Here is a 20117-nt window from a genome sequence, read left to right on the forward strand (position 1 = left end):
ATAATTTTGGAAAACAGCAGGAGGGTGTATGGTCCAGATGCACAGAACAGCTGAACTGCAGGAAGAGAGGGTTGAAGGTGTTGAGGGATTACAAGAACAAGGTTGAACGAATGTCCTTGGAACTATCTCTGTCGGGGAAGAAGGGTGGTTAGAAACCTCTGGGGTATGTGGGGGTCTTCTTGGGGGCTGTTGGAAACTACTGGTCAGAGCAAGGTAGGGGCACAGATTTTTCATGGAGTTGATACTACCCAGATCCTCTTCTTTCTTGAATGTCAGTCAAGAGCATTTCCTCCCCCCTTTTCATTGGCTTCACTGAGGCTGCTGACCCCCTTTAAGTTATATGTGTCACTGTTAACAAACTGATTATGCTTGAAGTCTGCACCTCAGTTTACCTTTATTGCATTTATTCATGTCAGTACCAAGGGTCAACTTCTTCAACTTCTTCATTTTCTAGATGAGGGAGTAGAAGCCCAGAGACATGAAGTGACTTGCCCAGAGTCACTCAGATGGTAAGTACTGGAGTCAGAATTCAGACGTAGATTCTCCAACTTCAAACCCAGTTCTCTTTCGAGTGTACCATGTTTCCTCCTTCTTCTTCCGTCTTCTGATGTCTGATGATTTTCTTTTTGTGTTTGTCTAAAGCTAAACATCATGCTATATATGTGACAGTGTGTTTTAAGTGTTTAGCACTCTTGCTTTTAATCCCAAATACCTTGACATCATAAAACAAAAGACAACTTGCATTTCCACTTCAGAAAAGCATTTTGTGCCAAACCGGATGCTCAAAAGCAGCCACTTTGAAACTTCCAATTGTAGACGTACAGCAGGGCTCCACTCTCTTAGTCCTCTAAAGTGAAGGCAGGGTGGTCCTGGTAAAATGAATAAATGAGAAGACTCTGACAGCAATCCAAGGCCTTACAGGAACCAGTGGTAGTGGGGGAAACGTGTCACGCTAACTTTTTATTCCTTCACTTAGCATTTCCACAGGACTGTGTTTACAAGCAACTTGGGCGTCATTTCATGAATTATTTCTCCCACTTTTCCCCCAAGCCAGTGCCCCTGCCCAATATTAATTGGACCAGAATTTCAAAGAAGTGTGATCTTTCAGGTGAGCTATGCAGCCTCTATCCTGGTCTACTTGATCACCCGTGACCCTCATGCTTTTTATAGCCCTGATGTAATTTTCAGTTTGCAGGTTTGTTGACTTCATGCCAGCTTCCCATTTGGCTTTTTCCAGAAATCTTAGGTATTATAATGGCCAAGGTTATGCAAACCTACTGGGAAGGAGAATCGGATACACTGTTCCTGTTTATTTCCCGTCTAGAGGTGTTATGTGGCATTGCCATGGTTCCTACATAATTACTATTTTCTCGCTAATGTGGCTACAGTCTAAGAGTGAATAAAATGAATCCCAGACTGGATGGAAGGTGCTATGTACACGGAAGGGGCTATTTGAGAGCATCTGGTTATGGTTTATATGGCTTTTAAAAATATAAGGGTTTATTTTTTTCATGTTCCAGTTACTTAAATATGGCTAAAAGTGTGTTTTGGCATTTTTCCAAAATAAAATCTCTGCAAGGAGAAATTTCAGGTCTAATAATAACTTGAAAATTGGGAGTCAGACTGCTGAGTTTGAGGGTCCCCTCCCCATTTACCTTTGACTCTGATGTCAGTGACATGGTCAAGAGGCTGGTAAGAATTCATGCTCTCTGGGTCTTGCCCACCTCGTCACTGACTACAGTTAGAGTCATCTGCCTTCCTTCTTCCAGTCTTCCATGTGGAGTTGGGCTGGAAGGTGTAGTATGGGTAAGGCGTCTCTGATCTGATCATCCCCCAAACTTCAGGAGGCTATCTTGTTCCCTTCACTACCCTCACCCTAGGTGGGAAGACCAGGACTCTCCAGAGTGGGACTCAGTGAGTATACATAGATGGTTCTCCCCTCTCCCACCAACACCAATAATTTCTACGACTCTGTTGGAAGGGAGGAAAAGTGGAGGGGAATGGCGGTAGTCTACCACTTTGCCTTCTAATACCAGGTGTTAGAGGTAGGATGATAGTACATGAACTGATTATATACATAAAACAGCTTCTATAATAGATTCTTAGGCCTTTTTTTTTCAGCCACACCCTCTCTATCAGTAGTTTCTTCCCTGAGTTATTATCTAGAACTGGTAGCATGGTAACCCCTAAGCTAGTGGGTTCTGCATATTCACCCTGATTTAGTGATAAATGATGATTATTTAGGATAATTCTGAATCCAACTCTGTCAACGCTCTGAAACGTTAGAATTATACAAAGTGAGAGTTAGAAGGGACCTAATTGTGTAGATAAGGAAGCTGAGGTCCAGAAGGGTTAAATTATCTAAGGTGGGTCCATAGCTTAGAAATCTTTGGCAATTACCATTCCCTTTCATCTACTTTTCACAGGTATCTGGGGTTGGAGAAAAAGGGGATAGTGGTTAATGACTGCTCTTCAGATATTAGAAATGTTGCTTCTCTTTAAGTATTCTCTGATCCTAAGGGAAAATTATAGGGAGTAGTGAGTGAAGTTGGGATAAATTATGTCCTTAAATGCCAAAAATGTGGACTTAACTCATGGAGCAGTTGAGAATAAAGTAGTTTTGCGAACTTTCAATGGCTATAACACTTAAAATTTTTAACAAATCTGAACATTTATCTTCAGAAAGAACAAATGGGTGTTGAATCCGCATAGCATAATGGATGGAGAGCTGGCCTTATAAATTTAAAGAGTTGTGTTCAAATTCTGCCTCTTCTACCTACTGGCTCTGGAACTTGGAGCAGGTCATTTAACTTAGCTGTGCTCTAGGACGAATCTCTAAGATTCCCAAGTTTCTGAGAAGGTATCAGCCTGCATGGATAGAGTTCCTTTCCCCAAGCATTCCCAATACTTGTAATTACAGGTCCAGTCCCTGCCCTTCTTTTGTGTCATTTTTGTTCCACCTATTGTCTTAGAATGTAAATGCACATAGATGGTACATGGCATGTGGTGGGGGCTCCCCAAATATTAAAACACAGCAGTGATGTTTCATGGTGTTACCCTAGCAAGAATGAGTTGGAATATTATTGTCCAACCTCAGTGCTTTAGTGAGAACTTAGGTTTAATGAGTTCTTGGCTTCCCCCTTTATCCTCTTAGATTAAACTTGAATACTTCACATCCAAGATTTCATCAGTGTGGGCACTACCCCTCTCTCTCCACCCAGATCACACAGTGATATTCTCTGTGACTTAGACTTTACTCAGAAAACAGTCTTTTCAGCCAGGTGCCTGAAATATACACTCCTGAAAAGGAACAGCCATACTCTATCTATAGGTATATTCTTCAGTCAGTCACTAAACAATTATTAAGTGCCTACTGTTCGCTAAGCACAAAGAAAGGCCAGGAAAAAAGTAGCTGTTCTCACGGAGCTCCCAGTCTAGTGGAGGAGACAACATGCACGGAGCTATGTACAAACAAGTGATATGCAAGGATAAACTGAATGTAATCAACAGAGGGAAGGCACTCGAATTAAGGTGGATATCAGGAAAAGTTTCATTTAGCAGGTGAGATTTCATCATGGCAAATATGGAAATATGCTTTGCATGACAGCACAAGTATAACCTATATAAAATTGCTTGCGTTATCTCAGAGAGAGGGGAAGGAAAGGAGGGAGGGAGAGGATTTGGACCTCAGTTTTTAAAAAATGAATATTAAAAATTGTTTTTAATTGTTTTCCCATGTAATTGGGGAAAAAAAAGGAAAATATTAAAGACACATTTTAATAAGGAGGTGGAGTTTTAACTGGGACTTGAAGCCAGGAGGTAGAAAGGAAAAGGGAGAAAGTTTCGGTGACTGGTGACCAAGGACAGCCAGTGAAAATGCCCAGAGATGGGAATGGAGTGTCTTGTCCAAGGAACAACAAGGAGGCCAGTGTCCCTGGATATTGAAGAGTACAGATGGAGAGGAGTTAAGATTTAAGCAGACTTGCAAGGTCTCTCTCCTAAGTCATTGTCTGGTTGCCCCTTTTTTATGAAGTAAATGCTAAAATGGGTCAGGTAACTAATAGACTGAAGTTGTGCTGACATGCAACCAGAAGCTAATCTGCCACCTCATTGACTCAGTCTCATGTGATATCGCCGTACTATACATAAACTGAGAAGACTGCTGAGTTCCAGGAGCAGAAGCAGGGACCTGCTAGGGCTCTCCCCACAAACCCCTCACAACACCTATAAAAATGGCTCTGAACAAATTCTAGAGCAGCAGAAGCCACAAAATGATAGACTGAAGTAAATTTCCAGCCCAAGGCAATCTGGAAAGTTGACAGCAAAGGTCTGTCTCACCAGGCTGGAAGCAGAACACAGTTCAGCATGGGCTGCACTGGTGTGGATAGAGCTGGAACATGCCTTAGGGGACTGAATCGCTAGCAGCTGCTGCTGTTTCTAGACTTCTCAACCCACAGATGCCAAAGACAGCTTAGAATGGCAGTGGAACAGGTCTCTCATCTGGCTGCCAGGGTGGCAGTAGCCATTGTTGAAGCGGAGGCTGCCTCTGGAGCTTTCCACATAACAAAAAGTTCAAAAGTCAAGTAATTGGCTGGGAAAATGAACAAATTGGGGAAAAAGAAACAGACTATAGTCTCTTACTTTCTTGGTGAAGAGGTATTTTCTTATGTCATTGGTGACAAGAAAGATTAAAATATACAACCAGAAGGAGACAATAAAGCCAAAGCTCCTGCATCGAAAGCCTCCAAGAAAAAATTAATTGGTCTTAGGTCATGGAAGAGCTCAAAAAGGATTTTGAAAATCAAGTAAGAGAAGTAGAGGAAAAATTGGGAAGAGAAATGATGCAAGAAAATCATGAAAAATGAGTTAATAACTTGCTTAAGAAAACCAAAAAAAAAAATGCTGAAAAAAAATAACAGCTTTAAAATTAAACTAACCCAAATGGCAAAAGAGGTCCAAAAATCCAATGAGGAGGAAAATGCCTTAAAAAGCAGAATGGACCAAAAGGAAAAAGAGGTCCAAAAGCTCACTGAAGAAAACAATTCTTAAAAATTAGAGTAGAGCCAAGGGCAACTAATGATTTTATGAGAAATCATAAAATCAAAAGAATGAAAACATAGAAGACAATGTGAAATATCTCATCAGACAAACAACTGACCTGAAAAATGGATCAAGGAGAGAGAATTTAAAAATTATTGGACTACCTGAAAGACATGGTCAAAAAATAAGGGCCTAGATATCATCTTGCAAGAAATTATCAAGGAAAACTGCCCTGATATTCTAGAACCAGAGGGTAAAATAGAAATGGAAAGAATTCTCCGATGACCTCCTGAAAGAGATCCCAAAACAAAAACTCCTAGGAGTATTATAGCCAAATTGAAGAGTTCCCAGGTCAAGGAGAAAATATTATAAGCAACCAGAAAGAAACAATTCCATTATTGTGGAAACACAATCAGTATAACACAAGATTTAGCAGCTTCTATACTAAGGGATCAAAGGGCTTGGAATATTATATTCCAGAGGTCAAAGGAATTAGGATTAAAATCAAGGATCACCTACTCAAGAAAAACTGAGTATAATACCTTAGGGGAAAAAACAAAACTTCAGTGAAATAGAGGGCTTCCAAACATTCTTGTTGAAAAGACTAGAGCTGAATAGAAAATTTGACTTTCAAATACAAGAATCAAGAGAAGCATGAAAAGGTAAACAGGAAATAGAAACCATAAAGAATTTATTAAAGTTGAACTGTTTACATTCCTACATGAAAAGATGATAGTTGTAACTCATGAGACTTTTCTCAGATCTATACATTAGGATAGTTGGAAGGTATAAATACATGTGTGTATGTATATATATGAAGAGAGAGAGATCGTTCACTGTGTGAGCTGAATATAAAGGGATGATATCTAAAAAAGAAAAGGTTGAGAGCAATGTGCTGGGAGAAAGAGAAAGGGAGGAGTAGAATATAGTAAATCATCTCACGTAAAAGAGGCAAGAAAGAACTTTAACAATGGAGGGGAAGAAGGGGAAGATGAAAGGAAATAAGTGAGCCTTCCTTTCATTGGATTTGGCTTCAGGAGGGATTAACATACATACTCAATTGGGTATGAAAGTTTGTCTTACCCTACAGGAAATTGGGGGGAAGGGAATAAGAGAGGGGTGATAATAGAAGTGATGGCAGATTGGGGGAAAGAGTAATTGGAAGCAAACATTTTGGTAGAGGGCAGGTCAAAGGAGAGAATGGAATAAATGAATAAAGGGAAACATAGTTAGTCTTTCACAACATGACTGTTATGGAAGTGTTTTGCATGACTACATGTGTATAACCTTTGTTGAATTACTTGCCTTCTCTATGAGGGTGGATGGGGAAAGGGGAAGGGAGAGAATATGAAACTTTAAAAATGAATGTTAAAAATTGTTTTTACGTGCCACTAGGAAATAAGATATATAGGCAATGGAGTATAGAAATCTATCTTGCCCTACAGGAAAATAGAAGGGAAGGGTATTGGGGGTGGGGGTGTGTGATGGAAGGGCAGATTGGAGGAAAGGGTAATTAGAATACACACTGTCCTGCGGTGGAGAGAGGAGAGAGATGGGAAGAAAATTTGAAATTCAATATTTTGTGGAAGTGAATGTTGAAAACTGAAAATAAATAAATTTTTTAAAGACAACTGCTCAGTTCCAAGTGTCCCTTCATCTGTCATTATAAATCAGACTATTTTTTTCCATTAATAGTGTCACTAATTACTAATGTAGGTGACTCTTCTAGACTCTTACTGTGAGTGAAGGGGCCATCCTGACTTCCACAAAATTTACAGGAATAAATATACATATTTGGTCATCTCTTTTTCTGCCTATAAATTAAAGTAAAGATTACAGGGAAGATTGAAGTTGGGATATAGTCGGCCAGTAACAGCATAACCCAGGTTAAATAGAGTGGACAGTGTTGGCACCATAATATTAGCTAAAGCACACATCCTCCCTTGCTATAGAGTTGATAAACTACAAAAGTGGAAAGTGACCTATACTATCAGTGAATATCCTGGCGGGTGGGGGAAAGGGGAACGTCTCCAAGTATCTGTGCAAAACAAAATGCATAGGTTTAAAAAATCAGTAAAGTCAATAAAGGTAACTCTTCAACACAGGTCTTGTGTAAGGCAAAATATGTGGCAGAGGACATTTTATTTTCTGAGATTTCTTAAACATATTTGGCAAAATATATAGAATTGTGTTGGGCAGGTTGGCGGTGCAATGGATAGAAAATTGCGGTTGGAGTGAGGAAGACTCATCCTCCTAAATTCAAATCTGGCCTCAGACACTTAGTAGCTATGCAACCCAGCGCAAGTCACTTACACCTGTTTGCCTCAGTTTCCTCATCTGTAAAATGAGCTGAAGAAGGAAATGGCCAACTATTCGAGTATCTTTGCCAAGAGATCCCTAAATGAGATCACAAAGAGTTAGATGCAACTGAACGACAAAAAGAGTTGTGTTAATGTTTGCCATGGAAAATTTTGTTTATGAAATGATTAAATTCAGGTGAACTCTCTCAGTAGAGGTATGCTATCTCTGTAGGAGCTTCCCTCTCTTTTAAGTGTAGAAGAAATATTACATACCATTTTTTATGAATCTCAAGGAAGTATTTGAGAATATTGGTTCTCACCCGCTTTTGTTTCTACAATGAAAAGTCCCTGCAGAAGTTCAGAGTAGCAATATGCATTTCATTTTTAACAAAAAGTGATATCAAACCAAGGTTATAATAGAGCAGAAGGTTTTGGATTCTGCTGAGCCTCCATCCCTTTCCCCATCAGAGCCACAACTAATTAAGAAGTCTGCTGAGGAAGATTTGGGAATCTATAATTTCCAGTCTCCTGTTTGGAGATACTTGGAGCAGGAAAGATCTAAGTTCAAATACAGCCTCAGACATGTACTAGTTTTGTGACCCTGGGCGAGTAACTTAATCCTTAGTTCCTCATCTGTAAAATGGGGACATACTGGAGAGGGAAATGGCAAACTACACCAGTATCTTTGCCAAGAAAACTCCATATACAGAAATGTCCATGGAGTCACATGAAGTCAGACACAACTGAACAGTAAGCTAAAAGCTGCATCCCAGAGAGCTCAGGACAAACAGAACTCTGTAACTCCCATCAGCAGCCATATGTTTCATGCCACAATTCAGATTTGGTTCATTTTCACCATTTCTTCACTTGGTTGAGCAGTAAGAACGAGAGGTAAAATTTATATAACACCTAAAGGTGGGAAAAGTACTTAACATGAATTATCTCATTTGAACTACTCTTTATGGACGATAGGCATGTGTTTATCACTTGCAGGGTCACTTCTGTTTCTTTACACATAGGAAAAAGACCTTTAAATATGCATAATTCTTCTGTTTTAATATATATACACATATACATGCTTTATATAACTTTTAGAGGTGGTGTTTTATTACTGTTTCTTCTCCTTTTTAGAAAAACAAAGAATATGAAAGTAGACCAAGACAAGGAATAAATCATTTTTATAATAACATTCGTCTTTTTACAAACATTGGAACATTTTTTAAAGGCAGAGCGTGGTAGCCACCACTAGGGAAAATGCATAGAATCCTGCAGAATGAGTAATAACCACCTAAATGGAGTTCAGCAAATGTTTAATTATGTTAAAAATAATATATCTAGTTAAGTCCCACCATGGAACAGTCTGGGGGAAAGTAAAGTCTCTGTCTTTGTCTATTACCTGTTTCTAAGCATTCCCTAAAAGCAAGAGGTTCTCCCTAGAGTCAGTAATATCTTTACCAGGTGCTATAGGGATCTTCTCCATCCTATTTAGAGAAATTCAATCCTCACAGATTGTTATATTTAACTGAATTTTCCATGTTTTCATTTCTTCCTCTGCCGACTAGCCTTGTCTTTATTTAATAGTGTCTTGGTTTTACTAAAGAAATGCTGGGAGGTAATGGAAGTTATTTCTTTGTAGCCTCTTCCCCAAAGCTTTCATGTAATTCTTTTCACCTTCAATTTGGAGTTTGGGTTTCTCCTCCCCCTTCATTTTTTTCATTCTCTATTTATTGCTGTTTCCTTTTTTTCATTAATCACAAATGGAAACTTGCTGAAATTGCTATGTATACGTCCTTCTCACCCTCTTATTTTCACACACCAGGCCATTATCTTTCACGAACTGAACACTTAACTACCTACATGTCACATTTCTTTAAGTAAATAAACTTTTTACATAGTCTTAATATACACCCCTGAGTCTTATGGCTTGTTCCCCCTTTTAAGGATGGAATGGAGAAAGAGCTGTTTCTCAGCTCCTATAAAATGTACCCTGTTTTATCCATCTAGCTGGAGAGCCCCATATTGATGGTTCTAACATCCCAGTCCTTCAAACAGTGAATTTCAGAATCTGAATCTGTGTCTCTATCTGGGAGAAAATGGGTACCGAGACATCTCAGTGTGATGTTTGAGTTGTGTGCTAAATGACTGGCTCCACACAGACGTTCACACCAATTGTAATAATATTTGAGAAGAACTCCACAAAAATAGGAAATCATTTCCTTTTGAAGACATCATTGCTTCCTTCATTCAGCAGGCTGTTATTAAACACCTATGCTCTGCCAGTCCAGAGAAGGCGGTGGAGAAGTACTCTAGCATCTTTGCCAAGAAAACTCCATGGCCATTATGAGTGTGATATGGTTCATGGAGTCATGAAGGGTTGGACATGACTGAACCACAGCAGTGTGCCAGTCACCTTTGCTAAGCTCTGAAAGGTACAAGAATGACGTGCAGAAACGAATATGATATAAAGTAAAATATCGTGGAAGCAAAGGAAGGGCCTCTAAGACTGTCTGAGGAGGGAAGATCACTTTCAGCTGAATGAAGCATGAGGGAGGGTTCACTTAGGGAATATTTAATCCTCGAGCTCAAAGGAAGGTATATTACAACAGACCTCCATGAGTAGGGAGTGTGGGTTCCAAGAAAGGGGGTCCTGGCAATGCTAATACAGACCTTAGCAGAGGAACAGATATCAGCCTCATTTGGCCCACAAAGGGTTTCAAAGTAATGTGAAACAAGGCTGAGTTGGAGCTAGATTATGGAAGGCCTTAAAAGCCAAGCTGAAGACCTCGTATTTTATACTCTAGGCAGTAGGAAGTTGTTGAAGGTTTTTTTAACCAACTCTGTGACACGGCTAGACCTGTGTGTAAGAAAGATTATTTTGACAGCTGTGGTTTTAATAAGGCAGCACGGTGTAGGGGAAAGATTGCTTGCTTTGGTGCTAGGAGATGACAAGGGTTCAGATCCCACCTCTGCCTGGTTCCACATGTGACCGAAAGCAAATCTCTAAATTCTCTAAGTCTGTTTCCTTACCTATAAATGGTATAATATGTAAGAATAACTCTAGTACCTTCCTCATAGCTTGTTATGAGGTTCAAATGAGATAATGCCTGGAAAACTTTTTTTATATACATTAGCTATGTAAACCTTGAAGAAATATGTAAATGTTGATGATCTCAGAGTAAAGAGATCCGAGGCAAGTAGACAAGAGTTTATAACACAGTCCAGGCCAAGAGCGAGGAAGTCCTGAACTCAGATAGTGGATGGGGAATGAATGACTGTGTGTGTGTGTTTGCGTGTGCGTGCACATACCCATGACCATTAACTGGTTGCTGCCTGTTATTGATTAATAGGTTAGTGGATTGTGCCTGGGTGTAAACATGACCACCACAAATAATAATGATTAGGTTAACGAATCTCATTTTTTTACACTTCAAACTTCAGGAATCCATTTTGGGCAGCTAAATGGTGCAATGGAGTCAGGAAGACTCATCTTCCTGAGTTCAAATCTAGCCTCAGACACTTGTTAGCTGTGTGACCCTGGGCAAGTCACTTAACCCTGTTTGCATCAGTTTCATCATCTGGAAAATGAGCTGGAGAGTAAAACGATAAACCACTCCATTATCTGTGACAAGAAAACCCTAAATGGAGTCACGAAGAGTTGCCCACGATGGAATGGCAACAGCTTCCAGACCCTAGGCTCCATCCACTGCACTGCCCATCTGCCTTTAGAGTGACCCTTTGTTCTGGAGATTCAAAAGATTTCTATAATCAATAAATAATGTGAACAGTGAGGAAAAGAAACTGGCAAGAGACCCAGAACAATCCCAAGAACAGATAGGTTATGAAGCTGGGAAGAAAATGATAAACCAAAAAGGGAGAACCACTCTCAAGATTCCTATAAGACTGTTCTGTCACTCCGTGACAGTAGAACCACCATGTTTGGTCCCCGATGTCCTCACAGAGGATGTCCATGGTGGAAGCAACTTAACTGGGAGTGTGTAGGGGTCAGCTCCAAAGATAACTGGAAGAAGGGAAGCTGCTACAGGCTTCTTTAGGGGGATGGGGGTGGGTAAGAGGGAATCCTGGATAGTATAACTGTTCAAAAGAGGGATGATGTGAAAATGTCAGCTACCAGTCATAACCCTCCTTTCGCGTATTTACTGAAGGAGAATCATTTACATGGGACTTGAGGCCATGCTTAGTGAAGTAATGAAAAGATACCAAGCAGACTTCCACAGACAGCACAGCAAATGGCATCTGTGTAGTCAGAGTCGTCCGGAAGATTTAGAAAGACTCTCTGAACTTTGTTGTTTGTGGATTATAAGGGTAGAGGCAACTGGTGGCACAGTATATGGAGCCCTGGGCTTCTAGAATCAGGAAGACCTGAGCTGAAATCCGGCTTCATTACTTACCAGCTTGGTGAGCCTGGACAAGTCACTGAAATTTCTTTTGCCACATTTTCCTCAACTGTAAAAGTGAGGATAATCATAGCACCTACCTCCCAGAGCTTTCATGAAGATCAAATGAAATAATCGTTGAAAAGCATGTAACACTGCCTTGGCACATAGTGTCACATAAATATTGTAATTATTATTTGTGTATAGGAAGTATTATAAAATTATACGGAGCAGTTAGGTGGTATGATGGACAGAGCACCAGGCCTGGAGTCAGGACGTTCTGAGTTCAGATCTGGCCTCAGACATGTATGTAGTAGATGGGTAACCCCGGGTAAGTCACTGAACATTTGTTAGCCTCCGTTTCCTCGTCTGAAAAATCAAGATACTGAAAAATTAGAGTAATAATAGCACCTGCCTCCCAGGATTGTTGTGAAGACCAGATGAGATCTTTGTGGAGCACTTGGCAAGCGCCTCGTGTGGAGGAAGATGCTGCCATCATCATCTTTATTCAGTCTTGCCTCAGACACTTCCTAGCACTGTAACCCTTGGGAAAGTCGCTTAGCTTCGGTTTGCCTGAGTTTCCTCCACTGTAAAATGGGGATGATGACAGCGCCTCTCTTACGCAGTCATAGTGAGAGTCAGATGATGTTTGCCAAAGCACTTAGCCAAGTGCCCAGCATATCATTGTTGACGGGGTTTTTTTTTGTTGTTCAGTCGTTTTTCAATCACATTCAATTCCCTATGACCTTATTTGGGGTTTTCTTGCCAAAGATACTGAAATGGTTTGCTATTTCCTTCTCCAGCTCATTTTACAGAAGAGGAAACTGAGGCAAACAGGGTTGAGTGACTTGCTCAGGGACACACACTGATTCCTGGCCCATTGCTCTATCTACTTTGAAACCTAGCTGTCACTGTACATTATAGAGAAGTTTTAATGAAATGGCTTCGAATTTCTGTTCAGCTCCATCCCCTTCTGTGACAAGATCAGAGTGGAATCCCTTTGTACCACTAGTGCTGCGAGAGCTGCACCATCGCATGCTTGTAAGATGACTTCTCAGTTTAATTTCCATGTCAGGACTCATGCTTTGAGTTGTGATCCTTTTTAATTTCTGCACGTTTATAGTGATATTGCAATCCATGAACTCAGATCCTTTCCATGTTTGATATTTTATAATCCATGTGATGAGACATTCTTCGTGCGAAGTGTTTTACACATACCTTATTTGATCCTCACAGCAACCTTGTGAGATAGATACTATTATGAGCCCCATTTTATAGCCGAGGAAATGGAGGCAGAGGTTAAGTGACTTACTCAGGGACACATAGCGAGTAGGCATCCAGAACAGAATTTTAACTCAGATCTTTCCAACTCAAGGCCCAGAACTCTGCCCACTGCACCACCTAGCATTATGTTCCATGATGCATTATGGAACATTTTTTTAAAATAATGTTTTATATTTTCCCAATTACACGTCAAAACAATTGTTTAAACATTTCCTCAAAATTTTGAGTTCCAAACTCTGTCCCTCCTTCCTTACTTGCCCTACCCCTTCCTGAGATGGTAAACAATTTGATACAGTTTAAACATGGGCAATCATGTAAAACATTTCCATATTAATCATTTTATACAAGAAGAGTCAAGCAAAAAAAAAGTGAAAAGTAGCCTGGTTCAGTCTGTGTTCAAACAGTATCAGTTCTTTCTCTAGGGGAGGATAGTATGCTTCGTCATTAGTCCTTTGAGCTTTCTTGGATCATTGCATTGCTGAGACTAGTTAAGTCATTCACACAGTTCATCGTGCAGTGCTGCTGTTACTGTGTGCAGCATTCTCCTGGCTCTGCTCACTTCACTTTGCATCAGTTCATAGAAGTCTTTCCAGGCCTTTCTGAAGTCACCCTGCTTGTCTTTTCTCCTCGCACAGTAATATTCCATCATAGTCATATACCACGGCTCGTTTGACTCTTCCCCAAGGGATGGACATCCTCTCCATTTCCAGTTCTCAGCCACCACAGAAAGAGCTGCTCTCAGTATTTGTGTGCAAACAGGTCCTCCCTCCTCTCTTTTTTTCCTTTTGTCTTTGGGATATAGACCTTGCAGTCCTGTTGTACAGTTTTATAGTCCTTTGGGCGTAGTATTGTGGAACATCTTTAAGTAGAATGTTGGGTAGCCATAGGCTTCTTGGCTCAAACCAAAAGAAAGTCATCGTATTTTAGGGCTAGAAAGGACATTAAATATTTTCTAATCCAATTCCAGTTGGGCAACTAGGTGGTGCAGTGGATACAGTGCTGGGCCTAGAAGACTCATCTTCCTGAATTCAAATCTGTCCTTAGATACTTCTAGCTGTGTGACCCTGAGCAAGTCACTTAACACTACATGCCTCAATTTCCTCATCTGTAAAACAAGCTGGAGAAGGAAATGACAAGTATCTTTGTCAAGAAAACCCCAAACTAAGACACAGAGATTAGTTAAATTGTCGAGGGTTATACTTCCAGACTTAAAATCATACCTTCTCAATCCATTTATTATTATTTCCACTAAACCACACTAATATATTTTCTTCATGTGGTATATGTGTATATATAAATACTGATTAATTGGCATTTTGATTCATTGGGTACAGTGTCCACCTGAACCAAGAGGAAGGAGGCACAATTCAAAGGCACAACCCAGAAGCATTTATTGACAAGTATAGTATGCACATGTAGGAAACAGCAGAACCTCGTCTTCCAACATAGGAGCATAGCTTTAGAACTGGAAGGGACATTCAGAGTCCTTTAGTACAACCCCTTCCTTTGATACATGAGTAAGCTAAGGCTTAGAGGGGTTAAAAGACTTCCTCAGATCGCTCAGCTAGTGAATGACCAAGCCAGGAAAGAAAAGAAAAAGGTGCTGTATCAGCTGATCTATAGGACCGCTCATGTGCAGGTTCCATTTGCAAAGCTGACATCCCTAACCCTACAAGAGACATGGCTCTCCCAGCTCTATTCAGAGATCCCAGCATGTCAAGCTCACTCTATAGAGGTTCCCCTTCAGAATGTGAGTCGTGGCTCTTTAGGAGCTTACGGGTTACAACTGCCCATTTAATGCCATAGCCGTAGGGTACCTCTAGATTGACCCATCCTTTTTTTTTTACACTCAAGTCAGATCCACCATGGATTTTAAGATCTTTCTCTTTTCCTGACTAGAAAGAAATTATACTTATGAGAAGTTATATTTCCCATCACATCTGGAAACAAGTTATGATTCTTATATATGAAATGACTAGCGAACCATTTTTCAAGTGAACTATTTTCAGTGAATGAGCAGTTTTACAAGTAAGAAAATATTTAAGGGATCTGAGGCATAATTAATATTTTATGTCATGTTTTCCTAAAACGGATCTAGAGCTCAGTGTGAAGACTTCCTTAAATTCTCCAAAAGTTACCAATATAAATTTACTGAATCTTTTATATATAGTCTCATCTGCCATGGTAATCATCTACCAGTAAACACTAGGCTCACAAAACATTTTATTTAAACATAGAATTTGTAAAGGGCAGAAGACAGATATGAGGAAAAAAATTTTCAAATGATGCAAACTTTCTTCTTAGCAAGTTTAATTGTTTACAGAGGGAAAAACTGGTAAAATAGAGAAAGTAGATAAGAAGCACCCTTAGGAATACTTGAAATAGTTACAGTAATAATAACTCCCATTTATATAGCACTTACTCCGTGCCAGGCACTTTGCTAAGCACTTTACAGTTATTACACGATGAGGCCCCTCGTGTACTAAATAAAATAAAAGGTTCATTTTCTGCATTTTTCACAAGTCGCTTTTTATTCCAATGCTTCATGGGAATTAATGGAAATAGACATAAATGTGACCATTCCGTTGCTATCAGAAGTCCTGTACATCTTGGAATCTCTTCATTTCCCAGGCTACTCCTCATTTTGCCCAGTGTAGAGTGCACTCTTGAACAAATACAGTTCTTTGCATTGTAAAAAGAACATTGCAGAGAGGGATTGAAATTGGTTCCACTGTGAAATTAGAAATTGGAGTATTAGAGGTACAGGAAAGGTTTTAATTTAGAGATTATCTGACATTTTAACTCTTGAATTGAGGCTGAGAGCACCATATAGAAGACCTTTTATTTGAAGAACTAAAACATAAACATATTAAACAGTTGAATTACAATTCAAGGGTTTAAATTATAATTTAAAACCACAAGAGAAGTCCCAAGGCAATAAATGATATATTGCCAAAGGAATAGTAAGGACCAGTATTGCTAGGGGCAGCTAGGTGGCTCAGTGGATAGAATGCAGGGCCTGGAGTCAAGAAGACTCATCTTCCTGAGTTCCAATCTGGCCTCGGACACTTCCTAACTGTGTGACCCTAGGCAAGTCATTGAAGCCTGTTTGTATCCGTTTCCTCGTCTGTAAAATGAGCTGGAGAAGGAACTGGCAAACCATTCTAATATCTCTGCTAAGAAACCCTAAATGGGATCATAAAGAGCTGAACAGGCCTGAAAAATGACTGTACAACAGTAATGCTGGAGGTTTGGAGAGAAGAGAGATCACTCCAGGGTCTAATGGCCGGGAAGACTCTACTGTCAGAGGAGTAACGTGAACTAGATGGCGAAAGATAGACAGGATTTTACTAAGCAGGAAGGGAAGTGGCATTCGTGGTAGGTGGGACGGAGAAGATGACTAGAACAAGGATCTCAATACTAATTGTGGTGAATAAACTGGAAAAAAAGCCTACTATCAATCGCATTCACGGCTTTTTTTTTTTCACTATTCCTTAGCAAAGTTAGCAGAAGCCTTAGTGATATTGCATAGATGAGTCCCAATATTATGGATCATCATTTTCATTGAAAAGGAAATTTCTACTTGCCTACTAATTGATTTTTTGAGCACTAATTTCCTTTAAACCCATTATATGAGAGCAGCAAGAGACAGAGAGAGAGAGAAAGAGAGAGACAGAGAGAAAAAGAGAGGGAGAGGCAGAGAGAGAGGGAGAGACAGAGAGAGAGAGGGAGAGACAGAGAGAAAAAGAGAGGGAGAGACAGAGAGAGAGAGAGGGAGAGACAGAGAGAAAAAGAGAGGGAGAGACAGAGAGAGAGGGAGGGAGAGACAGAGAGAGAGAGAGGGAGAGACAGAGAGAAAAAGAGAGGGAGAGGCAGAGAGAGGGAGAGACAGAGAGAAAAAGAGAGGGAGAGAGAGGGAGAGACAGAAAGAGAGGGAGGGAGAGACAGAGAGAGAGAGGGAGAGAGAGAGAGAAAAAGAGAGGGAGAGACAGAGAGAGAGGGAGAGAGAGACAGAGAGAGGGAGAGACAGAGAGAAAAAGAGAGGGAGAGAGAGGGAGAGACAGAAAGAGAGGGAGGGAGAGACAGAGAGAGAGAGGGAGAGAGAGAGAGAAAAAGAGAGGGAGAGACAGAGAGAGAGGGGGAGAGAGAGACAGAGAGAGGGAGAGACAGAGAGAGAGGGAGGGAGAGACAGAGAGGGAGAGGGAGAGAGAGACAGAGAGAGGGAGAGACAGAGAGAAAAAGAGAGGGAGAGACAGAGAGAGAAGGAGAGACAGAGAGAGGGAGAGACAGAGAAAAAAAGAGGGAGAGGCAGAGAGAGAGGGAGGGAGAGACAGAGAGAGAGAGGGAAAGACAGAGAGAGAGAGAGAGAGAAAGAGAGGGAGAGGCAGAGAGAGAGGGAGAGAAAGACAGAGAGAGAGGGAGAGACAGAGAGAAAAAGAGAGGGAGAGGCAGAGAGAGAGGGAGAGACAGAGAGAAAAAGAGAGGGAGAGACAGAGAGAGAAAGGGAGAGAGAGAGGGAGAGACAGAGAGAGGGAGGGAGAGACAGAGAGAGAGGGGGAGAGAGAGAGACAGAGAGAGAGAGGGAAAGACAGAGAGAGAGAGAGAGAGAAAGAGAGGGAGAGGCAGAGAGAGAGGGAGAGAAAGACAGAGAGAGAGGGAGAGACAGAGAGAAAAAGAGAGGGAGAGGCAGAGAGAGAGGGAGAGACAGAGAGGGAGAGGCAGAGAGAGAGGGAGAGAAAGACAGAGAGAGAGGGAGAGACAGAGAGAAAAAGAGAGGGAGAGGCAGAGAGAGAGGGAGAGACAGAGAGAGAAGGAGAGACAGAGAGAGGGAGAGACAGAGAGAAAAAAAGGGAGAGGCAGAGAGAGAGGGAGGGAGAGAGAGACAGAGAGAGAGGGAGAGACAGAGAGAGGGAGAGACAGAGAGAGAGGGAGGGAGAGACAGAGAGAGAGGGAGAGAGAGACAGAGAGAGGGAGAGACAGAGAGAAAAAGAGAGGGAGAGACAGAGAGAGAAGGAGAGACAGAGAGAGGGAGAGACAGAGAGAAAAAAAGGGAGAGGCAGAGAGAGAGGGAGGGAGAGAGAGAGAGGGAGAGAGAGACAGAGAGAGAGAGGGAAAGACAGAGAGAGAGAGAGATAAAAAGAGAGGGAGAGGGAGAGAGAGAGGGAGACAGAGACAGAGAGAAAAAGAGAGGGAGAGGCAGAGAGAGAGGGAGAGACAGAGAGAAAAAGAGAGGGAGAGACAGAGAGAGACAGAGAGGGAGAGACAGAGAGAGAGGGAGGGAGAGACAGAGAGAGAGAGGGAGAGACAGAGAGAAAAAGAGAGGGAGAGAGAGAGAGACAGAGAGAGGGAGAGACAGAGAGAAAAAGAGAGGGAGAGACAGAGAGAGAGGGAGAGAGAGACAGAGAGAGAGGGAGAGACAGAGAGAAAAAGAGAGAGAGGGAGGGAGAGAGGGAAAGACAAAGAGAGAGACAGAGAGAAAAAGAGAGGGAGAGGGAGGGAGAGACAGAGAGAGGGAGAGAGAGAGGGAAAGGGAGAGAAAGAGAGAGACAGAGAAAAAGAGGAGAGGCAGAGAGAGAGGGAGAGAGAGAGGGAGAGACAGAAAAAGAGGGAGAGGGAGAGAGAGAGAGACAGAGAGAAGAAGAGAGGGAGAAGCATAGAGAGAGGGAGAGACAGAGAGAGAGACAGAGAGAGAGAGAGACAGAGAATATGAGGAAAGACAAAAGTTCACAGGGGATGAATTCAGACTTGGGGGACATGCATCCATTGGCACAGTCTCTCTAGTCTTGCATTTTTTTTCTCAGGAAATAATTCATGCACGTCAGTGGGATCCATATCACTCTTTTGGCTCTAAGGCCTTTGCATTGTTCAGCCTTGTGGTCATGCTGTTTGAATGTGGGAACTGTGTTCTTTCCTAATTAATACTTGTGGGAGTCACACATGGAGTTGGGACCATAATCTTGGAGGAATTGTTCCCCGAACTGACTGTCTTGGCCAAGCTGAACATTCTTGCTCCTTAGGGATGATAAACATCATCAGAACTTTTAACCTTTTAAGGAACAGTTGTGTCTACAGCATTGTGCAGTGGCAGTTACCCAGACAATAGACAACTCTCTTCCAGGGGTAAGGTAAAATGTAATCCAGTCTGACATAATGGATTCAGAAAGTCATGGGGTGTTGGAAGGGACCTGAAGATATCTTTAGGCTTCTCTGCATAGGCTATAGAAGCAGAGCTAAAACATCCCTTAGAGCTAACTATCTACCCTATGTAGGTAACAGTTGTAAAGTGCCTTAACGTTTGCAAAGCGCTTCAACATATCTTGTCTGATTCTCACAGCAACCTTGTGAGATAAGATACTTTAATCATCCATATTTTACAGATGAGCAAACTGAGTCACATGGGGGTTTTAATGACTTGCCTAGGGTCATCTTGGGCAGGATATGAACTTAGGTCTTCCTGACTGGAGGCCTGGCGCTCTATCCAGTGCATCTCCTAGGTGCCCCAATTCATTTATTGCAATACTCACTTTTAATTGTTCTGTGAACTTATTGTTCATATTTTGCCACCACAAGAGGACTCCTGGTATTTAATAAGATGGGCTTTTGTTCAGTTAGAAGCCTGGAGTCCTTAAAAGCACTTTGTAATTAACCATAGACAGTGTCACTTGTTCTCCACACCACGAGTCCTGTTCTTGATCCATTCTCAGTCTCTACCTATCATGTGTATTGATAGACTGACTCTATGAGATATCCATCCAAATGTCTATCATTATCTGGACAATAGACATTCTTCATTCCCCTAGTTCTTCCCATGTTGGGTTATTAGACTGACAAATACACAAATAGTATTGCTATTACACAAAATATATGATATGTGTTGGCAGCAGGGGCTGGGAGAAGCACCGCCAACTGTACATAGAGGATTAGTGAAGGCGTCCTGGAGGTGCCAGCATTTGAGTTTGGTTTTAGAGCCTGAGTAGGAATTCAGCAAGCAGAGAGGGAAAGGAGTTCATTCTAGATACAAGAGAGGACAGAAACAAAGGAGAAGATGGAGAAGGGAAATTACAGGGTATTTGGAGGACAAGTAGTCCGTTGTAACCAG

General features: G+C 41.3%; 1 protein-coding gene across 8 annotated transcripts in view; it reads left to right on the forward strand.

Annotated features, from left to right (window-relative positions):
- Positions 1-20117, forward strand: part of CMSS1 (cms1 ribosomal small subunit homolog) — a 414416-nt gene that overhangs the window by 351413 nt on the left and 42886 nt on the right. For 2 of the 8 annotated variants that reach the window (XM_072615384.1, XM_072615377.1), the window contains exon 2: positions 455-509. The exons of the other annotated variants lie outside the window; for them this stretch is intronic. The gene's annotated coding sequence lies outside the window, so the exon portion shown is untranslated. The remainder of the gene's footprint in view (positions 1-454; positions 510-20117) is intronic. 8 annotated transcript variants of the gene reach the window in all.

The sequence above is a fragment of the Notamacropus eugenii genome, chromosome 5 (assembly GCF_028372415.1).
Source record: "Notamacropus eugenii isolate mMacEug1 chromosome 5, mMacEug1.pri_v2, whole genome shotgun sequence".
Lineage (NCBI taxonomy): Eukaryota > Metazoa > Chordata > Mammalia > Diprotodontia > Macropodidae > Notamacropus > Notamacropus eugenii.